Source organism: Octopus bimaculoides, chromosome 11 (genome assembly GCF_046866305.1).
Source record: "Octopus bimaculoides isolate indiv1 chromosome 11, ASM4686630v1, whole genome shotgun sequence".
Lineage (NCBI taxonomy): Eukaryota > Metazoa > Mollusca > Cephalopoda > Octopoda > Octopodidae > Octopus > Octopus bimaculoides.
The window spans coordinates 1,513,436-1,531,246 of record NC_142938.1 but is presented as its reverse complement, the minus strand read 5'-3'; the positions used below and the strand labels follow the sequence as shown (position 1 = coordinate 1,531,246).

The 17,811-nt window shown below is 33.9% G+C and overlaps 1 protein-coding gene and 1 long non-coding RNA gene across 2 annotated transcripts in view; one reads left to right on the top strand and one right to left on the bottom strand.

Annotated features, from left to right (window-relative positions):
- Nucleotides 1-7,138, top strand: part of LOC149133153 (uncharacterized) — a 147,333-nt gene extending 140,195 nt beyond the window's left edge. Inside the window, exon 3 of the long non-coding RNA XR_016243538.1 lies at nt 5,538-7,138. This is a non-coding gene — a long non-coding RNA (uncharacterized LOC149133153). The remainder of the gene's footprint in view (nt 1-5,537) is intronic.
- Nucleotides 1-17,811, bottom strand: part of LOC106876555 (cholecystokinin receptor type A) — a 150,474-nt gene that overhangs the window by 127,982 nt on the left and 4,681 nt on the right. The gene's annotated exons all lie outside the window — the stretch shown is intronic.

The window sequence follows — 17,811 nt, the reverse complement described above, 5'->3', positions numbered from 1 at the left end:
CACCGAAATTTGTGAACGGACGTCAGTAAATACCACAAGCTATATCATTTAAATAGCTAAATACTTACTAATTAATCATGATTATTATTAATTTCTTTAAGATTAGCCCCTCCCATTGTAACTAGTATAACTAGCTTCTTCAACGGGAAGAATGACAATCCAATCCGATGTGATCCCCCCCCCGTGACACACACTCATCTCACATATTACAGTTTCAATAATTCAGGCAACTAGCGAAAATTCCAAGACATTATCAGTAATATATATACACACACACAAGCATAAGCGCACACATACGCACGCCAATATGTAACTTGTTTTAGATTGTTATAAACTTGTTTTTATACCATCGTTGGGAATGCTTTCAAATATACATACATACACATATATATAGATGGATAGATACATGCGTACATACATATATATATGTATATATTCAATATATATTCAAGAGCAGAATTAAACAGGCGATTCGGTTAAATTGCTATCTCATTCGAAAAATTCTCCAAGGATATGAAATGAAACGGAATGAAATAAAGTAAAAAAAAAAAGAAATTGAAGCATCCTGAAGCAGGAGACGAAAAATTGTGAAATGCAAAAACGTCTGATATTTTACTTTATTTTATTTCGCTTCATGTCATTCCATTCCACTTTTTTCGTTGGAAAATTTGAAGACTTCCTGTACCTCGATATAAACACAGGAATAACTCTTTCATGTCTTTCGTGTAATCTATTATTATTGTTGTTGTTACTACTACTACTACTACTACTACACGCATATACATACATATATATATTCAGGGCGTGGTGAATATATTGCCGTCTAAAGGCGGTGAGCTGGCAGAATTGTAAGTACACTGGGCGAAATACCTAGCGGTATTTCATCTGTCTTTACGTTCCGAGTTCAACTTTGCCTTTCATCCTTTTGGGGTCGATAAATTAAGTGCGAGTTGCGTACTGGGGTCGATGTAATCGACTGGCTCTCCCCCCACAGAATTTCGGGCCTTTTTACCGAGAGTAGAAAAGAATATGTCTAAATTACGCAAGTCTCTCTGAGACATTTAGAAATGCAGTATTTCTAATTTTGTAGATCAGTGAATTTATTTCACTTGAAATTCTATAACTTTTCAAAGGCGAATAAACATCGACAGCTAGCAAGCCAAGCTACTCCAGACTGATGAAGAGTAATAACTCTGAAACTAGTCTCTGGATGCTGGCTTTGCTGGGTGGAGGTGATTATCCTCCCTGTTTGAAAAGTTAAGGACACAGAACGTTTGTGTCACATAGCCAAGTGGAAACGATGTTTCCTGGGGCTAAATAACAGTAGCAGTCTTCCCTTTCATGGGACTGCCACATTAAGTTAGCAACAAAACATCACTTTATCGTGCTGCTATTGTATATTTATCTCTGAGAGATTTAGAAATGCATTATTTCGAAAATAACACTTCTATCTCATTAACAGATTTAGTTACCGAAATTACATAAAAACCATCTTGAAATATTGAAGAGGAAATTTATTCGCGATTCGCTTCAACTACGGCCTCCAGACCACTTCGGAATCTCCTGTAACTCTTCTCAACGGACTCCTTATTTAGGTTGGTGAATGCTGCCATAATCCTTACCTTCAGTTCATGTTTGGTGTTACAAGGGGTTTTGTAGGTCTCTCGCTTAGCTGTAGTGGGATCGAATCCAGTCAACATAGTCGCGAAGCGAACTGCTTAGGAATAATACACATCTAGTTGAGGCGCAATGACCCAGTGGTTAGGGCAGCGGACTCGCGGCCGTAGGATCACGGTTTCGATTCCCAGACCAGGCGTTGTGAGTGCTTATTAAGCGAAAATACCTAGAGTTCCACGAGGCTCCGGCAGGAGGTGGTGGCGAACCCTTCTGTACTCTTTCACCTCAACTTTCTCACACTCTTTCTTCCTGTATCTGTTGTACCTGTATTCAAAAGGGCCAGCCTTGACACACCCTGTGTCACGCTGAATCTCTCCGAGAACTACGTTAAGTAAGTGTACACGTGTCTGTGGAGTGCTCAGCCACTTGCATGTTAATTTCACGAGCAGGCTGTTCCGTTGATCATATCAGCTGGGACCCTCGTCGTCGTAACCGACGGAGTGCCACGAATACACACCTTCACCACCCCCCACACACACAATAATTATATAGAAAAATTGCCAATTACACCGCCTCTTTTTTCTCTCCCTCTCCCCTTCATACTCTTAGTCATTAAAATCTATTGTTTATTGAACTTTATTTTATAATAATATAAACAAAACCCAGTTCTCCACCTTCCATATACATGGAACTATTTATATTTTTATCTGACATAATTAAAATAATAATCCGTTAACTCAATAGTGTAGCAAATTACTTTGAAACTGAAAAAAAATCTATAACTTTACACTGAACAAATTAACTGAATATAATGGACAAATTTAAATTGGAATATTTCCAAAGATAATAATTCGATTTGAATTGCTATTAAAAGCAATTGCAAATACCATCACCATTGTCATTCCTGTGCGAAAATGGACTGACACAGGCGGTAGATTGACGGAGTAAGAACCAAGAGGTATTTATTCCCTTAGTCTTGCTTGTTAAGTTCGGCACTCGACCAACGAAGACGGCTTTAATTTGGGTCCCAAGTCCAGTAAAACAAAAGATACCGATTAGAAACTTGGTTCAATCGACTAAAAATAACGCGTTACCCATCAATATGGGTACACTAGAACCTATTATTATGACAGAATCGAGCTGGGAGAATCATTAGCACGTCTGGCAAAATGCTTAGCTGCATTTCCTCCGCTTTGACATTCTGAGTTCAAAATCCGCTGGGGTCGATAAATTAAGTACCAGCGAAATAGTGGTGTCGCTGCTCCCAAAAGTTCAAGCCTTGTGCCTATAACAGAAAGGATTATTATTATTCCTTTCAGGGTCGATGAAATAAGTACTTGTTATGCACTGGGGTTGATGTAATCAAATATCAACCTTCTTCAAATTTCAGGCCTTGTGCCAATCGTATAAAGAATTATTATTATTATTATCTGTGTTCTTTGTTTGTTGTTGTTGTTACCAGTCGAGCGCTTTGCTTTCTCCTTCTCTAATTTGCAGAAGTTGAGCCAAAATTCGATATCATTTTACTTGTTAACATCCTTACCTCCGGCAACAACGTTGTATGTCATCCTTCCAGCGGAGTCAGAATTGAACATTCACGAATTGAGTTCGATAAATAGCCAATTAATTGTATTGTATTAATTACTAGTAATGATAATTAGTTATTGTACTGTAATCAAGTAATTAATGTACTAGAACTATTTAGTATAATAACTAATTAGTTACGTCTACATTAAGTTTCCGATAAATACCCGTCGAATTATTTGCGATTCCATGAGCGGGGTATGTAGGTGGTCTGCTAAGCTCTTTAAAATAACAAATAGGATCCTACAATTTCCCCCCTTACCAACACGCTACTGACACAGTGCAAACTATAGTATTTCTAAATATATCAAGAGACGAGGATGGGAATACCTTTGATAATAGATTTACGGAATCAGGCTTCAGCAGGTGCTGAATTATAATACCAACCACCACAACTACAATAATACCATTTGTATTCCAGTGACGATGCTGGGCATCATTTTAATTAAGAGATACTAACTGACAATTTATTTTTCATGTGATTCAAAACGTTGATTGAATAATTCGAAGCAGATAAAAGTGCAAAACTGCAGCCTTAAAATCAGTTTCATTAATTCCCCTCTAATTCCTTTTTCACTCAACACAACGAAAGTATTGCAAAATAAAGCATAATGGTAATTCTACCGAGCTTTTTGAATTCGTGAGATTAATTGCTGTTAGGATTTTTCTGTAGAGTTTCAGGAATAGAATATTTCCTGTCTGATTATTCCTCAAAAAAGAAAAAAGGTATTTTGTACTTTTACAGGGAAAATTCACGACAAAAAATAAAATAAAATAAATGAATAAAATAAACTAATCACATTTCTGCTTCTGGAAGAATTCTAAAATAAGGAAAGGAATATATCTTGTATTAGGAAATTATTTGACAATTTTCCATTTATTTCCTTAAAATATATTTGTAATTATAATGTAATTTATTTTATGATTTTGTAGAAATGATTAAATAGCGCAATCACACCCTCACACATTTCTCTCTCTCTACATGTGTAGGGCTATTTGAAGTTGTATTTCTACTATAATAATACTCTTGTGTTTTTCTCCGTCACAACATATGAATTAGAAAGGAAGAGGGGCGTGTACAAGGGAAGTATGTGTATGTGAATATTGACAAGTGTATTAATTTGATTTATCATCCATATTTATTTATAAAATACTACAATTAGCTGTCATTTTTGACGGCACGGTGCCAGCTAGTATATACATAAAAAGGAATTAAAGGTAATGGTAATGCTACTTCGTAATTCTTATTATTGATATATATATATATATATATATATAGACATACACACTTCCTCACATATACGCACGCACACATTATTTTTGGTTCAGTAGTTGTTAAATATTTGATGATGATGGTGATGATGATCATGGTGGCATATTACCAATTGATTTCCCTTTGTTGTAAACCCAAATAAGGTTACCATAAATAAAAAGGAGATTATATTCAGCTGAAAAACAACAAACAAAATGAAAGTCACCAAATCAGAAAAATTAGTTCAAGAAATGAAAGTGTTGAAATCTAATCAAATAATCCACATTTATAAAACGTTCTGTAGTTTCTATTATTGATCTTAACCCTTACATTCTTCCCACGCTACGTACCCTGAATGAAATATATTGGTCGAATTTAAAACCTTAAAGCTTATACTAACCCAACTGCTTTACTCATAAAATCCATTTATTATCGCATTATCTTAAATATATTAATGTTATTGTAAAAGCATATTCGAATAGACTTAGTCTATCGTCTCGTATAACATCGCCATCTGGTTCCCGGATGCCTTTAATGTAACCCACTTGAAGTCAGAAGTCTATACGTGTTCATCTCTTTATCCATTCAAGCTCAAAAGCTTTGAGCTTTCTTTCTCTTATAGATACATGTTTATATATACACATACATACTCGTTGTGTGTGTGTGTAAGTATATGTCTATGTGTGCATCATAAACGGTGCAGCGACATGGACATAGCCGAATTACTAACGTTAATATAATCAAAGGAAAAGATATATACCCGCGTATGTGTGCGGAGAGGTTTACATGTTGCCCGTTTGTCAAGTAAACTAAAATATTTGACACAATGGGTAGAATAGTTTGCTTATTTAAAATGAGTGAGTTTCACGCCATGGCAATCATCTTACTTCAGGATTTGAGCAGGTTTTACAAACATTGAAGCGAGTTCAGTCTTTTGTCTTTGGTTACCGTTTTCCTGACTGATTTCTAATGCTATTTTATTAAGACATTTCCTAATATATGGTTGTCATTGTTTGATTTGTCAATTCGTTGATTGTTCTATTTTTTTCACTGGTTTGTTTCTGTGTCCGTAATCTGTTTACAGTGGTCTCCATTAATACAAACGATAGCCACTCACAGAAGAATGATTTCTCTCCAATATATATATACAACATTAATACAAATACTCCCAACTGACGATATCAATGACGTCAAAATTGAGCCACGAAAAAAGAAAAAGAAATTGAAAATGCAATGTAATGTACAACATACATTGGATAGTCTATTCCAGTTTTGTCAATAAACTACAACATTTAAATGTACAAACAATCGCCATGAGATCCAGCGGTATTTACCAACCGAGAAGTAATTTGAATATGGAATGTTTCTGCAGTCTGAGCACGGGATGGGGCGAAATCAAGAAAGACATCCTAATCCCAGTAAGGAAACGATACTTGTAATGTATTGAAAAAGTAATAGATATGTAAAAGAATGTCGCGAAAAGAAAATCAACGACCACACAAACACATAAGAACAGTTTGCTTTCGAAGAAACAATTAACCAAAATAATATAAGACGTAGAAAAATTCAAAACTATTGAACGCAAATCTTTTTGTCATAATAGATTCGTTAGATTCAACCTCGATCATCAAATTACTTTTCAGAAACACAGCTAAAATAGTTGTATGCAAGAAAGACACCTTCCAAAATCTTGCGAACAACTTTAAAGAACAATTTCAAGAAGTAAAGCGCATCATATCCGACCAAATCAATGAAAGAGATGGCCACTAGTTTACGGATACAGAAGAGAATGGATGGTAAGATGCAATCATACCTCACACTAAATGTTCACTCAACCAATTCCTTAGCAAAAGTCGAATTCATATTGATCAATCTGCGAATATATAATTAGAATTAGCGAATAGGAAAATCATAGAAGTTATCGAACTGCAAAACTAGGCATGCAACAAAACTAGTAAGAAGGATCAACAGCCCTCAGTCATCGCCTGCTTCGAAAATATAATGATTAAAAATACGGACATCAACATTGTAGAATTCTATCTGCCTTTAATGTATCACCAATTATAAATAATGAGCGCTAAAAAGGAACGCGTTTGCCAGAGATTAACAAATAAGTATAATAATTCACAGGGAAAACTCCTATTTTACAATAATTCATCCAGGAAAAAGAACGAAAATGTTTTGATTACTTAACCAATACCCACAAAAAAAAAAAGCATGATATGGTTCGATCTACCTTTCATCCAAAAATTTCCGATCACTAATCACCAAGCAGAACTGAAGCCACCACAAGTAGCAAATGAGATGCGGTTGGAATAATACGAAAGTGACCGGTAGCTGCACGAAGTATACAATCCACAACATTCAGGCTTAGAGCTAAAAAGAAGGTATACATATAGAGAAAGTACCACTTGACATCGGAGAACAAATGAAACTGGGACATAGCAGTTGAAATGGCCCAACAAAAAGTTAAAGAATTAATCTTAGAAAGTAACAGCTTTGTAAAAATGAGAAAATAACAACAAATTGAGTCATACAGAGTAGTTTCCTGATGCCTATACTGAGAGAAATAGGTTTGATTGTGGTTGACAATATATATATATATATACATATATATATATTGAGCGACGTTGACTGAACACTATTCAAATTTTTTTCTCCGTGTTTTTCTCCTTGTCTCCGTATTCTTTCTGTTGAAGAGCGTAGCTCGAAACGTCAAAGACTTTCCGTATTCCCGAGCGTCATACTAATATATCCTTTTGTTATTTACACCACCTGTCCTCGTCTGTTGTTATTATTTGTATATTCTCCCAAATATATATATATATATCTTCAAATTTTGGATGAAAAGTGAACTGAATATGTATGTATATATGTGTGTATATATGTGTGTGTATATATATGTGTATATATATGTGTGTATATATATACGTGTCTAGTATTTAGTAATGCGCAGTGATTAACCTTAGAAGCATTGAAAAAGTGTGTTGTGTTGCCATAATATAACCTCGTAATCTTGAATGCAATTGAGAAGCACTCCTGGGAAATATGTCCAGTTCGACAATTCTTAACCTCTGCTATATTACACCAGCTGCAGAATCTTCACCAATGGAACGCCAAACGAATCGTAATAAATATTACTAATGTAATAAGACAGCAATTAGATGTCAGTAATTTAATATTCTACTTTATATTATTGATTTACTTCCTCCACACAAGGACAGACTTGTCGCAAGACACTGATTTTCAATACTGTTGAGAACATCCAAACGAAGTTGATCCCGAAGCTTGCCAATGATTTATTCACAGTTGACAATTGAATATAAACCAGGATGATCTCATCAATGGTGTCAGTGTCTGTCTTCGTTCTTCTGGTTAAACTTTAGAGAAATAAGTTCATTTGTTTATAATTGTCACAATGCAGAGACAGTTACAAGAGTAGATTTATATTGCACTGCAGTGCAAATTATACACATCGAATGTTGTTTAGTACGTAACTAACAAATTTCCGGGAGAGGAATCTATAAGCGCGTCGCTCAATACTTGACCAGTTCTGGAGAAAGGACCCCTATGACCGGTCTCCCACGCCTCACCTCCCCCCATGGATAAAATACTGAATATAGCAAATTTCCTTTAGGGTGTACATACTTTCGTAGCGTTTGAAAATTAATATTTTGTTCATATCTTTGAAAATGTTTATTGTTTTGTGTTCCAAATTTGTATAATGTTTGCATCATGTACGATATATTTCATTCAGTATACATTTCGTTTGTTTTCCTTCGATATTATCAGAGTAATGGCAATTTTAGTGAAATTTTTAGCGGTTTGATATACTTCTGTGAGATACTATATATGTGTGTGTGTGTGTGTGTGTCTTTCGTTGTTCGAAAGAATATACATATATATACACTATATATACATATCTCAGTACATATATATATATATATATATATATATATATATACATACATACACTATATATATATAAATATATACATATGTATACACACACACACACAAATATATATACATATGGGTATGTGTGTAAGCGTATGTATGTGCATACTGATGAGAGTATTAGAGACAGAAGTATGGGAGAAAGACCAGTAGACAGATAGATAGATAGATAGATAGATAGGGAAAGAGAGAGAGATACCATGCTAATTTCCGAATGATCTTTAAAAGGTTAGTATTTAGAAATTTCCCTGAGGAAGCTTTTGACATTATACGTGTGCAGTGTTACCGACACAAACAACTGACTACCGTGTCGTTAAAGACTTATATACTTCATTAGTTCGCACACTCAACATCACCTCAATAAATCACGGTTGATGTAATTTATCAGAATCAGAGTGATTATCTTTATTAAAGAAACTGAAGAATACAGAATTGAATAATGAAGTGGAGCCGAGGAGATTATCTCTTCTCAGTCTCAATGTCTTTATTTCTGATCATATTTGGCCAAGTGAGAGCGAAGATTGTAGTCTGCGCCTGTTATGTTCAAATGAGAATAAAAGATAATCTAAAGAGAGCAAATATATGTTGCTATTTGTTATTGATTGTTAACCGTAGTTCAACCTTAATTATGCAGACCTATGATCATAAGCGTTCTAATTATGACCATCTTGCCTTTGCAACTGACTTGATTTTTGTTGAATTTCATTCACAATAGATGTAGCGGAATTATATCAATGATGGGGACGCAGTTGATGCGATGAAAATTTTGACGTCAAATAATTCATCTATAAGTGTGAAGTGTTGGGGCTTTTTGAACGTCTAATATTTGTCATCCGCGCTGCAATAGTTTCCACACACGGTCCCACATCAAATCAACTGCTTGAGATGTACACCTCTGAAATTAACAAATCAGAGGCGCCTTCTTTAGTTTTGCTCGTATGTGCGTAATTATGGCATCTACTAGCAATATTCCTAGAAGCAGACAATGGGACAGAAAACAAATGAAAATAAGAATGAAAGAGTTGAAGGTTAAGTGAGGAATGTGTTCAGCAAATAGATTTGAAGAGAAGGAACATCAGAATTAGACAAACATTGTGTAATATTCATTTAAAGAAAGGTGGTGAGCTGGCAGAAACGTTAGCACGCCAGGCGAAATGCTTTCTAATCTATCCATCTGTATCTCTGTATCTGTCTATATATGTATGTATGTATCTATATGAATATACAGATGTCTCCGTATGTATGTATTTGTATTAGTATACACACACATATATAGATCGACAAATAAGTGACAGAAATGTCATTAGATAGATTCCTAATGTAATGTACAACCTAAAGTGCTCGCAACCCACTTCGTATACTTATGTGTGCACGATTGTCAGTATGTGTGTGTGTGTGTGAGGATACAAACGATGCAGATATGACATATGTGAAGGAGAGAAGAGAGATAGCGTGTGGTTATATGTTTGTGCCTATATATATGTATATATAGATATATGCGGATGAGAGATATAACGTGTGTGTGTTTAGCGTTATCATATATTTGAATGTGTTATCTCTGTGTTACTTATGAAATTTCATTTCCATTTTGTGAGAATATGTTTCAATGAAGGAAACTAATTTTTTTAAAGCAGAATTGACTACAGAAAGTGGCCATTTCCACAGAGAGGCAAGAATCCCAATAGTTCGATATTGTAATGTCTACCATTTAGTTTTGTTTTTATGGAAAATAGGATTCTGTCGGAATTAAATGAGATTATCACTTTCTTTAAAACGAAATTGAATATTTATTACGACTATCGTAGATATAAATGCAGAACTAAATTTGAACCGATACTTGTGGGACTATGAATGTGACTGTGAATATATGCGTGTTGTTTGTGTGTGTTTATGAATGTGTGGGTGTATGTGTGTCCAACTTGGTGGAAAACAATGAGGAGATAGTTCTCGAATACAAAAGTTAGAGTATTTTCATTGAAACTGAAAATATTTCAGAAAATAATAACCACCGTTTCACCGATCACATTTGACTGGAAATTCCCCCCAGAAGAATAGAAGACAATATGGAAACCGGTATTATTTGAACTCGAAACGCAAGAACCGCATCAATCAATCAATGATCTCTACCAAGTCATTCAATCGCAAATTAGATATAAAATCAAAAAGAAAGAAAGGAAAAAGACTGATACGTTTTTGCCAAAAACAAAATCACATTTAGAAAAAAATGGTTTCCAAAATAGTCAGAAAGCCTGAAATATTTTTACTGGGAAACCGCGGATTTAACTGTAACTTAGTTATATTGATCCTGGTGGTGTGGTGGGGAAGTTGAAAATTAAATTTGACGTCAGCAGGATTTGAACTTAGGACACAGAGAGCCGCACCTAGGACTACATCGCTTTACTTCCGATACACTAAAGATCCTGTCATTTCACCAACTTGTATATGTGACTTTGAGTATTATGTATGCATATATGTACAAATATGCATACATGTGTATATGTTTCAATATACATGTAATTATGCATGGGTTAATGAGTGCATATATATATATATATATATATATATATATATATATATATATATATATATAGATAGATAGATAGTTGTGAGTGTATATGTATCTGTGTGTGTGTGTGTGTATATATATATATATATAGATATATATATATATACATATATGTATTTTTTGTATGTGTATATACATATTTATATGTGTGTGTGTTTATATATGTATTTTTTGTATGTGTATATACATATTTATATGTGTGTGTGTGTGTGTGTTTATATATGTATTTTTTGTATGTGTATATACATATTTATATGTGTGTGTGTGTGTGTTTATATATGTATATATATATGCGTATATGTTCACCGATATTAGCAGTGACGACTGTAAACATAAGCGAAAAAAGTGACATGCAACGAACCAAGTGACCCCATGTTTGGCCTATTGGAAGCCTGTAAACAATGGAACCATTGTTCACCAATCCCGATTCAAATTCTGTAAAACAAATAAAACACACCATCACTCAGAACCAATATATTAGAACATTATTATTCGTTCTGACAGTTACTTGAAGACAAATAATTTAATCAATGGTTCAAAGTTCCTGTTGTGGCGGAAATTGGAAGCAAAAACAATTCCAACACAAGAAGATATGAACTGAAGATAATGTCCTACGAAGATGTAAGCAATTTGTTGTTTTTGTTGTTGGTGGTGCTGTTGTTCTTTTATCTTTATCGCTATACCAGTCTTGCGCTCGATATAGAGTTAATACGGTGATCCTAAAACGATGCACTCATAATCGTCGCATTCTATTTCTGCTGCTGAAATGCCTTGCTTAACGCACCCATTTCAAAACTAGAAAGTGTAGCCAGTCCTCCCTCGAATTACTGAATAGGATATTAAATAATGAAGTGCTAAATTGATAATTTAGTCCTCGGAATCGTGTCAAGAACGGGTTGCTGGCGGCTGAAACAGCTTTTATCATAGGTCTGTTTGATTTGGAACAATTTGCAGTTTATCAGAGACAAGACGAAGAAAAATAACGATAAAAACAAAATACTATGCTTGCATGTATGTATGTATGTATATTTATGTAAATTAGCTGCTATTCACCAGAGACGCAACAGTCTATCTCTTATGAACAAAGTATTAGTAGCTTATAGCCATTTATAATGTGTCGAGACTAAAACTCACGGAACTTACCAGTTTAATTTGCATAACAGTGCATGCAACGTCACTGCAAAGTAATTGTCTCTTATCATTTGCTTCTGTCAATCATTAGACTGTAGCTGTACCGGGGTCCCGCCTCGGAGAGATTTAGTCGAATGAATCGACATCCGTATGTATACACATAATGGCTTCGTTCATTTCCCGTCTACCAAATTCACATACAACATTCTGGTCTAACCATAGCTACAGTAACAGGAGCTTGCTCAACGTGCCTAGGAGTGAGACCGAACCCTGGAACTATGTGTTTGGGCAGTTTGTCAATATACTTTTGCGAGTATGGGTAATATCTGGAAAGATGACATTATATACATATATATATATATATATATATATATATATATATATATATAGGTGAGAAAGTTGGTATGTATATATATAATACAACAATTACAACTCGGGTTTTATCAAATTTCTTTGTGTTTATTCTAAATGATGAAATGAATATTTATTACCTTAAAATAGAACTGAATAAAACATCAAAAGAGACAAAAAAAAATAGTTGCAAAGAATATTATTCTGCGTGTTGAGTCTGTATCCTGGAAGTTCCCAAATATTCTCTCTCACTCTCTTCCCATCTCTCCCGCTATGTATATATAAGCATAGTCACATACTAACATGTGTATATATATATATATATATATATATATATATATATATATATATATATATATATATACACGTGTGTATGTATCTGTGTGCATATGTATATATGTGTATGTATGTATATATATATGTATATATAAATATGTATATGTACGTGTATATATATGCACGTACATATATATGTACGTATGCATATATATATATACATACATATATACATACATACGTACACGTGTGTGTGTGTGTGTGTGTGTGTATTATATTTAGGTCTGTATATATATACATAAACGCACATATACACGCACATAAACATACACACATGCACACACCTTTATGCACATAATACAACAGAAGATGTAGAAGTAATTTGCAAATTGATAACTCATTGCAAAATGTAAACAAAAAGCATTTCTTGCGAGTTTGCGCAACATTTACAAATGAGGAAATTGAAATGAATTGGCCATTTCAAAATATTTTTTTTTAGTCATATTTGTGTTTTATTTTTATTTTTATTTATTTTTCCATAACACATGTCTTATTCCTGCAGTAACCACTTCACAATGTTGAGAAAGGAAAACAGTGCGCCTTATAAATTTCGCTCACTTTCCTCTTCCTACTCTGCCTCTATAATTCATCCCCCCCTCTCTCTCTCTCTCTCTCTCTCAGAACCGCTGTCTTATCTGTACACTATGTAAATCGTATACAGAGAAGGCAAGAGAATAATCAACCTGCCAACATTTACGTCGGGTGTTAATATATATATATATATATATATCCATAAATGCATATATACATGTACATATATATACACATACACACGGATACATGTATATACATATATACATGTACATATATATAAACACACACACACACACACATATATATACATATATACATGTACATATATATAAACACACACACACACACATATATATACATATATACATGTACATATATATAAACACACACACACACACATATATATACATATATACATGTACATATATATAAACACACACACACACATATATATACATATATACATGTACATATATATAAACACACACACACACACATATATATACATATATACATGTACATATATATAAACACACACACACACACATATATATATATATATATATATATATATATATATATATATATATATATATATATATATATATATATATATATATATATATATATATATATATATATATATATATAAAGTATCAATGTGGTTATTTGCAATTTACAACCGAAAGGCAACAAGTTCAATCGCCACTTAAGTGACGAAGGGTGCTAGTGTATATATGCTTGTATGTAAATATGTATGTATATAAAGTATATATATTATATAGTAATTTGTGATATAAATAGATAGATAGATGGACAGGTTGATAGATAGATAGATAGATTCACACCAGTCATCCGAGCTGTAAATCAAACAAATATTAGAATTGGTCATGAAAACCAATCAGATATTGATTCTGGGTCATATTGCTTTTTTCTATATTTGTGTATTTATTTACATCGATATAAAGAACGTTGGAATATTTCTCTATCTCTTCCTCTCTTTTATCTCTCTTCCTCTCTTTTATCTCTCTCTCTCTCTCTCTCTCTCTCTCTCTCTCTCTTTATCTCTTCCTCTCTCTCTCTCTCTCATTATCTCTTCCTCTCTATATTTTTAACAGTATTTCACTTCTTATCTCTTCCTCTTTGTTCTCTATCTAATTCTCCATAATATAAAAAAAAAAAGCGCACGAAACCCCCGCGCGCGCACGCACTCACACACATGCAATGTGTCTTAGAAGCAAATATTATCACATGCCTTTGTACCCTTTGTGTTACTCAAGACTATGAAATACTTTGTATATAAAGATAAGAAAGCTGCAGATGGATAGATTACAACATGAAGTTTGTCTCTAGTTGAAACAAACACTGTTACTCTCAGATTCTTCGGCGAAATACATTTAATGTTTATCTTACACCTAACATATACAGGTAAATATTTGATTCAGCGTCTTGCTACGTTTGAAGAGACTCTCTATTCACCTGTTAGATATAGTAGCTTTAATATTCATGTATTCAGCCTCTTCTATCTTCAATATTATGTTCATCTTTGATAATATATTCCTTTTCAACTCTACCGGAATTACCATCGAAATCATTGCTTGTTATATGATACAGTAAAATCGTATTGGCCCCTCGATTCTCTGTCTCCGTCTCTCCCCCACCCCTTTGTAACTCATTCCCCACCCCTCTCTCTCTCTCTGTCTTTCTCTTTGTTATACATATATACTTGCCTATATACATTTACGCATACATACACATATGTGAGTATGCGAATGTTAAGTACACACATGATGTATGACAGCAGACAAGAAGAGGAGAAAAATACATTTATATATATATATAGTGTGTATACATATTTATATATACATTCACATGCATGCATGCGTATATATGTAGATCCACACACATGCACACATGTCTATATTTATATATCTGTTATAGACATGCTTATAACGCGCAAATATTCATGTGTGGATTGGTGTGTAGTTTTGTGTGTGTGTGTGTGTATATACATATACACACATGTGCGTGTACTTGTTTGTTTCTCCGATTCTCCCCCCCTCTCTTTCCTATTCTCCTCTTCTTCTTTATGTGGTGTGTGTTAAGCCAACGCAGGAAGCAAGTAGAAAAGACTGCTTTTCTTTCCTTCTTTTGTTCCCCTTTGGTACATAACGAAATTTATATTGTCTAACCTTAACTACTTCCGCGCCTTTTATTGCGGATAGAGTTCCGTTGGGGTATGGAAAATAAAAGCATATTAGCATGAATAATTTCACCGTCAAGTGAAGCATCTAAATCGTAATGTATATTATCTGGCTGATAAACAGAGAATTTAACAGAAAAAGAGCGAAAGAATTTAACTGAATTCATGAAGTGTTTGACATTGGTGTGAGATTTGCTGTAGTAAAATATTGCTTTGGCTTATGGAATTGCTATCTTCGCTATCAAATCTCTTGTAGGAATTTAAGCAAAGATATCTGCCCACACATTTCTGCCGAAGTATTTCTAGCTTCTATTAAATTACTACTTGTGAAAGAAGTAAAATGGTTGAGATAAAACTCCATTCTATTAGTTTTGAAGAAGAAAGCAATAGGGACAGTTCGAAATTTATAAAGAACAGAGAGAAGAAATGGAAGTCTTACTAGCATACATACAGCCGCGCATAAGTATACTATACACATACATATAGACATTTATATACATATAGACATGTGTATGTATATATATGAGCCTGCGATGGGAACGAGAAGATTTACTTGCCAATTGGAAACGCTACCTGGATGATTGTTTCATTCTGTGGTCGCATAATCTTGATCAACTCATGCAATTAAGAAGCTTAATTAACAACATAAACCACAGTATCCAATTTATAATGGAATAGTCCCAAACAGCTACCTTTTCTGGACATTTTAACCATAAAAAGACATACTAACATCGAAACCGATATCTCCCTTAAACTAAGGAGCTTAAAGCAATATCTATTATTATTCTCTTCCAAAGCATTCTAAAATCAACATAGCGTTTAACGTGGCAAGAAGAATATGCACGATTGTATCAAATTCTGAAAACCGGGATAAACGACTCAAAGAACTTTAAAATATATATCGGTCACTTCGTCTGCAAGAGATGGCAGGAGTTCGCTTCTGCTCGCAATTTATCGGATACAGCTCTGCATCGTTAACCAGCTAGAGGAGATGCACTCTTGGGGTTAAAAAATCGCAGTAGAGTCCGTTCGAACGGACAGCCGTGTTAAAGTGGCTACGAGATCCGAAAAGTTCAGTTCTTGAATTTAGACATGTGTCGGGGTCTATATATATATATATACACGTAAATGTTGGCCAAAGGGGATAAGTGTCTAACATCATATTGTTGGATAAAAAAAAAAAAATCTTTATTTGTGTATTGCGGCTGCCATCGGTTTCATGTTACGAAAATATCTTACGGTCAACAGTTTTTGAATCTGACCACTCAGAGAAATTGTATTTGTCTCTATTTTGAACTAAAACACCAAATTTTGGATTAAAACATCTAAAATGAAAACAAACACCATTCCCCTGTGTGGTGGGCTTGAAAAATTGTTAAGATATTAAGATATACAACCTATGGTAGCCTTAATACACAAATAAAGAATACATATACATGTGTGTGTGTAAGTTAATGGATGACTAAAGAACAGGCTTTATATAATCTCATTTATTAGCTTACATCTGTTGCTAAGATGTTGCAGGAGAACGAGCTCTGTGTGCATTGCTTCTAACAGAGATGGCTCTAAGCTAACGATTGCGATCATGTTAGTCATGTTATTTTGCGATACATTATTTGTAATACATTATTTGCAATCAGCTAAAGCTTAATTCTAAATTATAAGTAGATTGAAAGCTAACATCTCCCTTATGTGTGTCGTTTTCCTACCCTAGGGAAATCATTATATATATATAACCATAATGGTTAATTTATATACTGTTATACCGGAGTGGACGTTAAAACAATTCGACGTTGGATTAAAACAGTTCATCAACGGTGCAAAGTAATCGTTGAGATGCATAAAAGTGTTACTCTATTAACAGGTAAAAATTGGAAGAACATATTTATATCCCTCCTTCGATATACTTTCAGGTAAAACTCATATAATTGAAAATCAATAGGTATACGCATTCCCCCACCCACACATAGAGAGATAGATAGACATTAATACCTGTGGGAAACGTGACTGCATGGCAGTATTTTTTGCAGAAATATTTTAGTGTCAGGACCGTAGCCCACCTCCCAGTTCCTATCTTGTGTCAAGTCATATATTGATCCCTAGATCTGTGGTGGGTTGGTGATTGAACTGACATAAGTAATAATTTATTTGAGACGTTTCATATTTAACCTTGTTCGTCTGTTCATTGCAATTTCCTTCTATAATTAATCGAAGAAGTCTAAGATAAATTGTTGATTCCTTACTGCTTGTGTTTGATGTATCACTCAAAATCGACTGTGG